This window comes from Rhineura floridana, chromosome 1 (assembly GCF_030035675.1).
Source record: "Rhineura floridana isolate rRhiFlo1 chromosome 1, rRhiFlo1.hap2, whole genome shotgun sequence".
Classification (NCBI taxonomy): Eukaryota; Metazoa; Chordata; class Lepidosauria; order Squamata; family Rhineuridae; genus Rhineura; species Rhineura floridana.
In genome coordinates, this window is record NC_084480.1 from 287535971 (window position 1) to 287546507 (window position 10537).

At 40.3% G+C, this 10537-nt stretch overlaps 1 protein-coding gene across 5 annotated transcripts in view; it reads right to left on the minus strand.

The window, feature by feature from the left end:
- RNF19A (ring finger protein 19A, RBR E3 ubiquitin protein ligase) overlaps window positions 1–9638 on the minus strand; it is a 78878-nt gene extending 69240 nt beyond the window's left edge. Inside the window, exons 1-2 of one of the 5 annotated variants that reach the window (XM_061604357.1) lie at window positions 9509–9638; window positions 5602–5750 (exon numbers count right to left, since the gene is read on the minus strand). The gene's annotated coding sequence lies outside the window, so the exon portion shown is untranslated. The other 4 variants (XM_061604348.1, XM_061604366.1, XM_061604376.1 and 1 more) reach the window with 4 other exon arrangements.
- Window positions 9639–10537: the final 899 nt, after the last annotated feature.

Below are 10537 nucleotides of genomic sequence, written 5' to 3' on the forward strand. Positions count from 1 at the left end.
CTGCTTGGGGGTGGGGGGAAAGGACAGAAAGTCACTTTTGCCAGTGCTTTTCTGCCAGCACTTCTCAGGATCTAAGCATCTGAGTCTTTCACAACGTTGGATGCCCATCTGTTGAGAGGCAGCAGAGATATACAATGTTTTCTTTGGGTAGCAGGGTTTGCCTAGAATACTACAGTGGAGAAGACTGGAACAGTGGAGAGGACTGGAAAGAAAAAAAGGAAGACATTATAGTACAGACACAACTTCCAGTTCCACACTTTTGCCACTGAAGACCTGTCACGGCTTCTGGGTGTAAGAGAGACCCCTATGTGGGAATATTTTGAAGAAATTCTTTCCCTGGGCAAATAAGGAAACCGTGCAAAGTGTAAACAGTGCAAGGAGGAGATGCATGGCCTAGCTGCAAGATGAAACATCATAATAAAACCTGCTTATTGGGAGAAAATGATGTGGATGAAGATGTGGATATGTCTGAAGAACAATGTGGATCAACTAGATAGTAAAATGAATAATTCACTTTATAATCCATTATTGAATGCATCATTCATCCAGACTCTATGCTTTTTAGTACTAGTGTTATTCAACAAGTAAATTCCCAAGCTGTTTGCTATGTTGGATGTTAACAGGGGAGAAAAAACAAAATTCAAAAGGACCTTGATAGGCTGGAGCACTGGGCTGAAAACAACAGAATGAAATTCAACAGGGATAAATGCAAAGTTCTACACTTAGGAAAAAGAAACCAAATGCACAGTTATAAGATGGGGGATACTTGGCTCAGCAGTACAACATGTGAGAAGGATCTTGGAATTGTCATTGATCGCAAGCTGAATATGAGCCAACAGTGTGATGTGGCTGCAAAAAAGGCAAATGCTATATTAGGCTGCATTAACAGAAGTATAGTTTCCAAATTGCTTGAAGTACTAGTTCCCCTTTATTCAGCACTGGTTAGGCCTCATCTTGAATACTACATCCAGCTCTGGTCTCTGCACTTTAAGAAGGATGCAGACAAACTGGAACGGTTCAGAGGAGGGCAACAAAGATGATCACGGGACTGGAAACAAAGCCCTATGAGGAGAGACTGAAAGAACTGGGCATGTTTAGCCTGGAGAAGAGAAGACTGAGGGGAGATATGATAGCACTCTTCAAGTATATGAATGGTTGTCACACAGAGAAGGGTTGGGATCTCTTCTCGATCGTCCCAGAGTGCAGGACACGGAATAATGGGCTCAAGTTGTAGGAAGCCAGATTTCGACTGGACATCAGGAAAAACTTCCTGTTAGAGCCATACAACAATGGAACCAATTACCTAGAGAGGTAGTGGGCTCTCCTACACTGGAGGCATTCAAGAGGCAGCTGGACAGCCATCTGTCGGGAATGCTTTGATTTGGATTCCTGCATTGAGCAGGGGGTTGGACTCGATGGAATTATAGGCGCCTTCCAACTCTACTTTTCTGTGATTCTATGATTCTAACTGCTAGTGAATTTAGTGGGTCTTACTGCAAATGTCAGTCTTAACTTTTTTGGTAATTTGGAATCAGATCTGCATCCTTGCTGAAAAAAAATGTAAATGCTTAACTCTAATAGATTGAGAAGAACCAAGAAAAGTCACCAGAACTTAAAATAATTTTTCTTTCAGGGTCCTATTTAAGTACAAGACACTGTCTATCTATTTCCCACAAACTATCAATATCAAGCAAAAGATTTCAATAATCCGATAAAACTACCACCATGGATGGGTCTGTAGTAAGGACCAGCGAACACTAACAAGACATCATAGATGAAAATATATGGTCGAGTCCTTATAACCAGGCTATACTCCACCTGGCAGAGCAGAAACTGATGGAAGATTGCTAGATAGAGGATATGACAATAAACTTGAACAGTGTGCAAGAAATACAGAGGGGAAATTTGCTTAAACCTTGATGGGTGCAGCAATGTACACAATGAACCAGTAATATGTGCCTGTATGACAACAGAAGATGGAGTTGCATATGTTTCAGAAACAATAGATGCATCAGGAAATGCCCTCACAGCAAAATATTTAAAAGTGGCAATGAAAGCTGTGATAAACTGTGAACAAAAACCTAAGTGTCACATGCACAGTTTTGTCACAATGCTGCAAACATGACAAAGATGAGAAGATACTTAGAAGAAATAGAAGGAAGCTCCTTAATAACATATTGCTGCAGTGCCCATTTAATGGATCTTTTAGCCAAAGACTTTACTTCTCCAGGAATAAAAGAAAATGTTGCTGAAGTTGTACAATACTTCTGTAACAATCATTCTGTTCCAGCTTCACTGAAGAAAGCAGGAAGATCCAAACTAATTATCCCTCAGGATGTTCAATGGAATTCCATGGTCATTTTGAACAATTTATTAAGAACTGACTATTCTCATAAACATCTGTGAAGAAAACCATGATAAAATAGATTGAAATATCTCATCCAAAGTAGGTAACATTAGGCTGAAGAGGAATGTCGAAAATAAGCTCAGTATACCGAAGCCTATATCCATTGCCTTAAACAAACTTCAGAGAGATTGTTGCAATGTTGCTGATGTGGTTGAAATTTGGAAGGCACTTCCAAAACACACTGAAAAACGAAATACCTAACCAGGAAGTTCAACTCCAGGCAATACAAATGTGAATGGATCAAGCACTAACCCCACCACATTTTCTTCCAAATATTCTCAACCCCAAATTTAAGGTAGATGCTTAACCTATGGGGCAGATGCTGCTGCCATAGCATGGGCATCTCAAAATCGCTCCTCAGCTATGCCAGTCATAATAAATTTCAGGGCTGGAAGGAAACCGTTTAAACACATGTTTACTGATGGTATTTTTAACAAAGTCACTCCTCTGAATTGGTGGAAATCATTAGCCAGGCACCTTGAACCAGAGTTCGTTTAAGTGGTAAACCAACTTTTTATAGAGGTAGCTTACTCTGAATACACAGAGAGAATACTTTCATCATTTGGCATCATTCACTCAAAGCTAAGAAAGTAATCAGGAGTTGAAAAGCAGGAAAACTCCTATTTCTGTTTCAGTCTATGAATAAAAATGACACTGAGAGTGAGGAAGATGAAATCTAGTTGTTGACATTTTAAGGGCAATGTATGTTTAGTGCTGTGATGGCTTGTCTTTTAAGAGTTTTTTGCTGCCCTGGGCTCCTGCTGGGAGAAAGGGCGGGATATAAATAAAATAATAAATAAATCAGAGTTTTAAAAATTAGAAGTTAAAAACAAGAGTTTAAGGACAGCTATCAATTGGCAACCCACAAAACTGCTGCAACTGCAATGTTATAACATTTATGTAACATTTAAGATTTGCTGTTGCATTTGTGATTTAGTACTTGCTATTCCTAATGTACAGCCATTGCACTTGCACCTTGATGGGGCAATTTTATGTACTATTAGTAAAAATCAAGGTATCTAAACAATTACACAATGTGTACCCTCCTTGTAAAATGCTATATTGAGTTGTAAACAAACATGTTTTAGTAATGATTTGAATCATTGTTTAAGAAATATGGGAAGAACAGTAATTGACAAACTCAATTTAAAATTAAGGATTTCTCTTGGTAATTTAAATCAGTGATTTAAATCACCTTGATTTAAACCAATCCACCCTGCAGTTGTGTTATACCTGTTAAAAGCTAGGTAGAATTTGATAGAATAGCTGTATACTATTTAGATAAACAAGCAGCCATCTAGAAATTTTCACTAGGGAAATGTACAGGAAAGTTAAGTAAGATTAGCAGAGCTATTGCCAGTTCCCAGTTCCTAAGGAAACCCCTCCAATCTTCTTACTGAGGATCTCTTCAGGGAAATATTTTTCTCTAAGGGAAGGACGTTATACAACATAAGGAAGCAAATGTATCCACTGGATGAAAAAGTGTTATTAGCCTGTGCTAAATTATACTAGATTTTGATATATTTCCAGAATAATGTAACTTTAAAGACGTAATTGTCTATTGAAAAGACGGCATACATTTTCAACCTTTTTTTAAAAATCAGTCTGATTTGCAACTATCTTAAATTTACTGTGTTGTAGCAAAGGTGAGTTCTAGCACTGATATCCATAGGAATATTTTTTTAATTTGGGATGATCCATATTAAAAACATACATGTGGAACACACATAAGGTATGGATTTTTAAGAAAAAGGGTTAGGCAGATATGATCTTTAAAGTACAAAGGAATATTCTTCCTGCCCCCTTAACACTTTTAGGAGCATTCCTTTCTCATCTGTACTGAAGAACTATTTTGATAACTTCACTAAGAAATATATCTTGTCAACTCAAAGTGTAAGACCAGAACTTCACTAGATTGATCCAAACACTAGCATAGTGAGATTTAGTTTACATCAACCTTCCCCAACCTGGTGTCCTCCAGATATCTTGGTCGAGAATCCCAATTACAACAGGAGTTGTAATTCAAAATATATGGAGGGCACCAGGGCAAGAAAGGCTGATCTATATACCATTGTCTGTATAATACTATGTGTTATTGTTTCTTATTAGCTATGTTGCTGCATTAGGACCCATATTCTCATGGTGGCAAGAGTAGAGATGTGAAGGCCTGAAAAAAAAACAGGGAAGGGAAAGTCTGTGTTGGTTTTGTTAATTTTTTCTGGTAAAAACAGAAACATTCAAGGGAAAAAGGGGCAATTTTTCTGTTTTTTTCCAGGCCTTCACATCTTTAGGCAGGAGCACCAGCAACTCCTTTCTGCAACTCTTAAGTAGAGTTGTAAAGGTGTTATAGGACTGCAAGGAGAAAAGGATATGCAGTAGCTTAGCGAGCCTGATTTGTAACTAGATTAGTGTATTGGTGAATAGTTTTTATAGACTGTATTTCAATTAGTGTTGACAGAGAGTAGAAAACAAACAAAAGCTAATTCAGAAGCGATGTCATTCAAGAGTACAAACAACTCAAACAGATCAACATCTTACCCGATCATCATATGTAGCACCATACTGAATGGGTTTTTTGTTTGATAACTTAGATGACAGCAATTGTATTCAATACAGATTTGTTTTCATCAATTTCACCTATTCTCAGGGTGTTTCCCCCTCTACAGCAGAATCTGGAAACACCATAAGTCAAGACCTACCATACTGGCTAAGGGAGACTTATATCCAAACGTTTTCTTTTGGCGGTATATGCCAGATGAGGTTTACTTCATGTTAGGTTCAGAATGCTCTATGTTTATGGAAGAATTCTATGCCTGGTCAGAATGGCTAATTACACTTTTAGCAGAGACCTTGAAAGCGTAGCAATTTAAATATTTAATGTTGTACCTTATGCAATTTATGGAAATATGTTTATTTCATTAATGCTGTGCAAAAATTGAACTACAAAAGATATCAGGGTTTTTTGTCTTGAGAAGATGAAAGTGAAAGAAAGCTTGAAAAAGAACAAGCTGCAGGTAATTTTTAAAACATCATATAAGAATCGCATCTTACAAGAAAGATACATGTCAAGATGCAGCTGAGAAGTTCGGCATTTACATAACATACCTCCTCTATTTCAATACAGACCATAAAAGATTTATTAATTCATGGAAGAATCCAATCCTTTTTACAATGCAACTCAATAGTCTTATTACCTTCTTGGAGGAAGTCAACCTCCATGTGCCAGTCAGATGTAAGTATTCAGCCAGGGAACCTTAAAGATCATACTCAATCTTGTTATGCTGCCATCTGTTGAATTACTCAGTTACATCTTTTGTCAACTAAGTGAAAGTGAAACTTCAAGCTGAAATACAAACAAAAAGAGAAAACAGCATTAAGCCATGCACAATAGAATTGTCTAACAATATGAAAAATGTTTTGAACAGTGAAACATTATCACTGGATACAAATTCTATATGAAGGGCATACTAGAAGTAATATAGTTCTATACATCACAGAGAACATAGTGTTCAACAAGACAGAAATCTGCAAAACTGTAGACTCCTCCACAGAACCACTGTCAGTGGCAATACCAGGTCCAAAGTGTAATTTAGTACTGTGTCCCCTGACCAAAATGCACAGGATGATAATGAAATCAAGGAGTCCTCCAAAAGATAAACTGCTGTAACAACAGACAGCTTCAACTACCCTCATAAGACTGGAAACATGAGTGTTCCAGTCACAAAAAAGAGGCAAAATTTCTAGATACCCTAAATGACTGTGCCTACAACAGTCACAGAGCCAACGGAGGAACAATGACCCTGGACTTAACATTAAGTGGACCTAAGATGTGGTGCAATATGTAAGTGCTGTTGAACCTACTGAGCACAATGACTACACAGTGCCATCAAATTTAACACATGTAAGTGTACAATTACCAACAAAATTCAACACAGTCACATTTGAATTTAAAAGAAGAAACTTCTTAAAACTGAGGGGGTTGGTAAAAAGAAGTTGAAAGGAAATGTGAAGACCATCATATCTCTCCAGAATGCTTGGGGTTGTTCAAACCATAATAGCAGCAGTTCTGCTAGAATGCAGAATACAGGAAAAACACCAGGGCAAAGAGGATGCCACCATGATTAACAAGCAGACTCAAGAAAGCTTGTTAGAGGCAAGGAGGCTTCCTTCAGAAAATGTAAGTCCCCAAATGAGGAGAACAAAAAGAACATGAACTTTGACAAAAGAAATTCAAGTCGACAATAAGAGACACAATGAATAAGAACCCTTTGTTCTTTCACTATTTAAGTGAATGTGTCTTAACTAAAATAGGCTTAGTCCAGAAGTCCAACTTTACTCTCATGAATTTGAAATTGATTAAAATTAGCGATCACAGGCACTGACTCATCTCCTTCATTTTGTAAACCTGGCATTTAAACAGCAAGGACTGTAGCTCCACTGTAGAACATTTGCTTCATATGCAGAAGGTTAAGTCCCTACCATCTCCAGGTATGGCTGGAAAAAACTCCTGCCTGGAACCCTGGAGAGCCACTTCTAGTCAGTGTAGTCAATATTTTGCTGCCTTTTACTGTATCAGACCAATGATACATCTAGCTCAGTGCTGTCCCAATGACTGGCAGCAGCTCTCCAGCGTTTCAGGCAGAGATCTCTCTTAACCCTAGGTGGAGATGGCAGGGACTGAACAAATCAGACACTCTACCACTGAACTACATCCCTTCTCCTTTAAACACCAGGTTTAAAAAAGACAAGAGATGAGCCAGTGCCTATGATCACTGATTTTAATCAATTTCAAATTAAGACAAATTCACTGAAATAGTGAACAATGTTCTCATTCACTATGTTAGTGGGTTTTCCCTTAACATCTGTTAGTCATAATCTGCCAATTACAAACATTAAATACTCTGTATTGGGTAAAAGTGAGCTGAATTCAAATAGCAGGCCTCCTACTTGCATTTTTCAAAAATGCTAAAACTTTATTTTAAAAAGAAACTAGCAGAAATCCAACAAGGTTAAAAGGCTGATTAGCATATTTAGTCTTACTCCACTATTGCCTCCACAAGTACCCTCTGACCTTCTCATAACTCTTCTGCAACTGCATGTTAAAGAACACACCAGTGCCTACAAGAAAGTTTTACATTAGAAAAAACTGTTGTGTCCACCAAGTGGAATGAAAGGTGAAATGTGGCAGAACTTATACTATTGTCAACCCTCCCACACATTTTACAATCAGCAACATTCCAACCTGGTCACTAAAGGCACACCCTTAATTTTGGTTTCAAACCCAGAAACCAGCCAAGTTCCCTCCAGCAGTACAGCCATGACTGGTTGTTGGTGAAATACTACGGGGAAATTCCACATTACTTCATGCTGACCTCTCATGCGATTCATTTGATCAGTAACACCTCTCCTTACATTAGACCTAAGGTTTTTAGTCACACTTCTGATGCCTATGTGACTCTCAGGGCTTAACATTAAGGCTCCTGTGTTTACTGGTATGAAAAGTTTCCTACTTCTGCACTTATACTTGTGCAAGCTGCTGTACTCATTCTGCACTTTCAGCCGCTGCTACCACCTAACCAGGCTCACAACAGTTCCAGGGAACAGCATGGCAAAATACCAGTGACCATCCCACAGGGCAGATTGTGTCATATTGGTCTGTTTAGGTCTTTACAAAAATCCAATATTCCTCCACTGAGAACTACTCTACAGTCCAAGGAAATATATTTACCTGCCCTCTGAATACCAACTTCTCTAAAGAGATTACATTTAAGGCTACACAGTTATGACAAGCTCCTCAAAAGGCAGGAAGGCGCAGGAGGACAAAACAGCACTCTCTTCAAAAAGTAATAATTTGAGGGGAAAGAGAAGTAGCAGTACTATTTTCAGGATAAAAGATCGCTAGTCTCGCCTCAATTTAAGATTTAGGGTGGATATGGAAAGTTCCCCCCTCCCCTGGGAGTGGACTTCCTTTTAGTTTGGGCTGTGTGTCTTACCTAACGTTCGCTCTTTTACAGGGAAGCCTATTTTAGAACACAAACAGTGCTACAATTATTTGAAAAGGGTGGGTTTTTAAAAAGCTTTTATCTACGATTACGATAGTAGCATAAATTTTTTGTATGTTTTTTAACTTGTTGATTGTATGTATTGGGTGTATTGTATAGTTTTTATTCTACGGCTGCTGTTCGCCGCTATGAGTTTCTGGTTAAAATAGAGCGGGCTAGAAATATTTCAAAATAAATAAATAAATAAATAAATAAATAAAAATCTATTCTCCCCCCCCCAGAATATCCCTTTGTTTTACAAGCAGAAAGTGTAGTACAGACGCTCCGAAGCTGTTTGAGAAAAAGGAAGATAGCAACAGAAAAGGGTTTTTTTTAAATCCTTCCCTCTCCCCTCAAAAACTTACTGGGGTGTGGAAATGATAGCAAGAGGAGTTATGTGGTTATGTTTTGCCCTCCAAGTTTCTCCTCAGACTTCGCTCCCCCTCCCGCTCGGTAGTGGATCAGGCATTAAGTCTCTTCAATATTGGCCTGGCTGGGTGAGGGGGTGGGAGTTTTACCCGGCGGCTTCCGAGAACGAGACGGGGCCCACGGCTCGTTGCTGGTCTCCCCCCTCTGGCGGCCGGGGAGCTAAGGGGAGACAATGGCCACGATGACTTCACCCTCCAGCAATGTGAGGAGCAGCATCGGCCACCGCCTAATCCCCTCTTAGCGCCCGAGAGCGGCTGCCTGGGAGAAGACCCCTGGAGAGAAGTCTCTCCTCTCAGGCAGCACTTGCCAGTTCGGGAGCCCCTCCCGCCAGCCTCCCCCTCCACCGTTCGCCTCTTCGGGGACTCTCCCCCCCCCGGCTACTGCTCTTCGCCGTTCCCGGACGACACAGCAGAGGCCCTCAAAACCTGACCGAGCGCCTGCCTCCCTGCCTGCCCTTCCCCGGTACCTTTAACTCCGCAGAGAGAGAGAGAGAGAGAGAGCAGTAACCCCGCTCCGCCCGACTGGGCCTTGCCCGGCCCCGCGAAGGAAGTGCTTGTGAGGGGAGAAAAAGAAAGCGAGCCTGTAGGAAAGCAGGCGGGAGGGCGGGGGAGGGGAGAAGAAGAGAAGCTACCAGGCCCAGGGCGGGAGGAGGCTTTCCTCTTCCCTTTCTCCCCCTGCTGAGATCACAGACGAGGCGGGGCTGCCTAGCAGTTGAACCCGGTGTCCGTCCCGCGAGGGAGGAGCAGGAGAGAAGCCTCGTAGAGGCGGGGAGAAGAAGAGGGTGGTCTGCGCACGGAAGGGGACAGAACCTGCCTTCATTGCTTTTCACTCTACCTCGTCAACTGCTGAGAGGTAGCGGTGCTAGTCTCTTAAGGCATTCATTGACTGACACTCACACATGGAGTCTTATGGCACCTTAAGGACGAAGGCTGGAATGCTATGCCCTCTTACCTAGGAGTAAGCCCCATTGAATTAAGTGGGACTTACTCCTGAGTAGGACTGCTCTGGAAGAGGTTTATTACGGCGCATGTTTCCCCCCGCCCTGGAATCCACTTGTGCCACATTCAGTCTGTTAGCCTTTACGGTAGGTGCCCCAGGATTCTTTTTATATTTTTTATTTATTTAACACCTTTTCTTGTTTATGCTTAATTTATTCCCTCCAGCTTTTTGTCAGCTTAAGATCCGTACACTTTTTAAAGCATGCTAACAGTGGAATCCTGTTTATTCAAAGTAATGGGAGAAGCTATACCTGCTGAATGTCTACTTGGCACGCAACTGTTGAAGTACAGTCTTGCTGGAGCGGGGTTAGTAATCTATTGGGTAAAACAACGAGTTCAGTAAAATATAAAATGCCATATAATATGTTGAATTAGAATATAAGAATATGTATCTGATTGAACAATGATATGTAGTAGGGTTTTTTCCAATTTTCTATTAAAAACGTTGAATTAGAAGTACCCATGTTGGCTGAACCCTGTTATTTAAAAAGAAAAAAAGTCACACCCCAGCCCCAGTTCATATATGCAGCAGAATCAAGTAGTAAAAGGCTTTATACCCACATTATACTGTTTCAGACTGCAGGTAGGCATTTGTATGTTTTAAGTACAGCTCCTTGCAATCAGAAAAAGCCAGCTGGGGACAGGGAAACTGAGCTGAACTA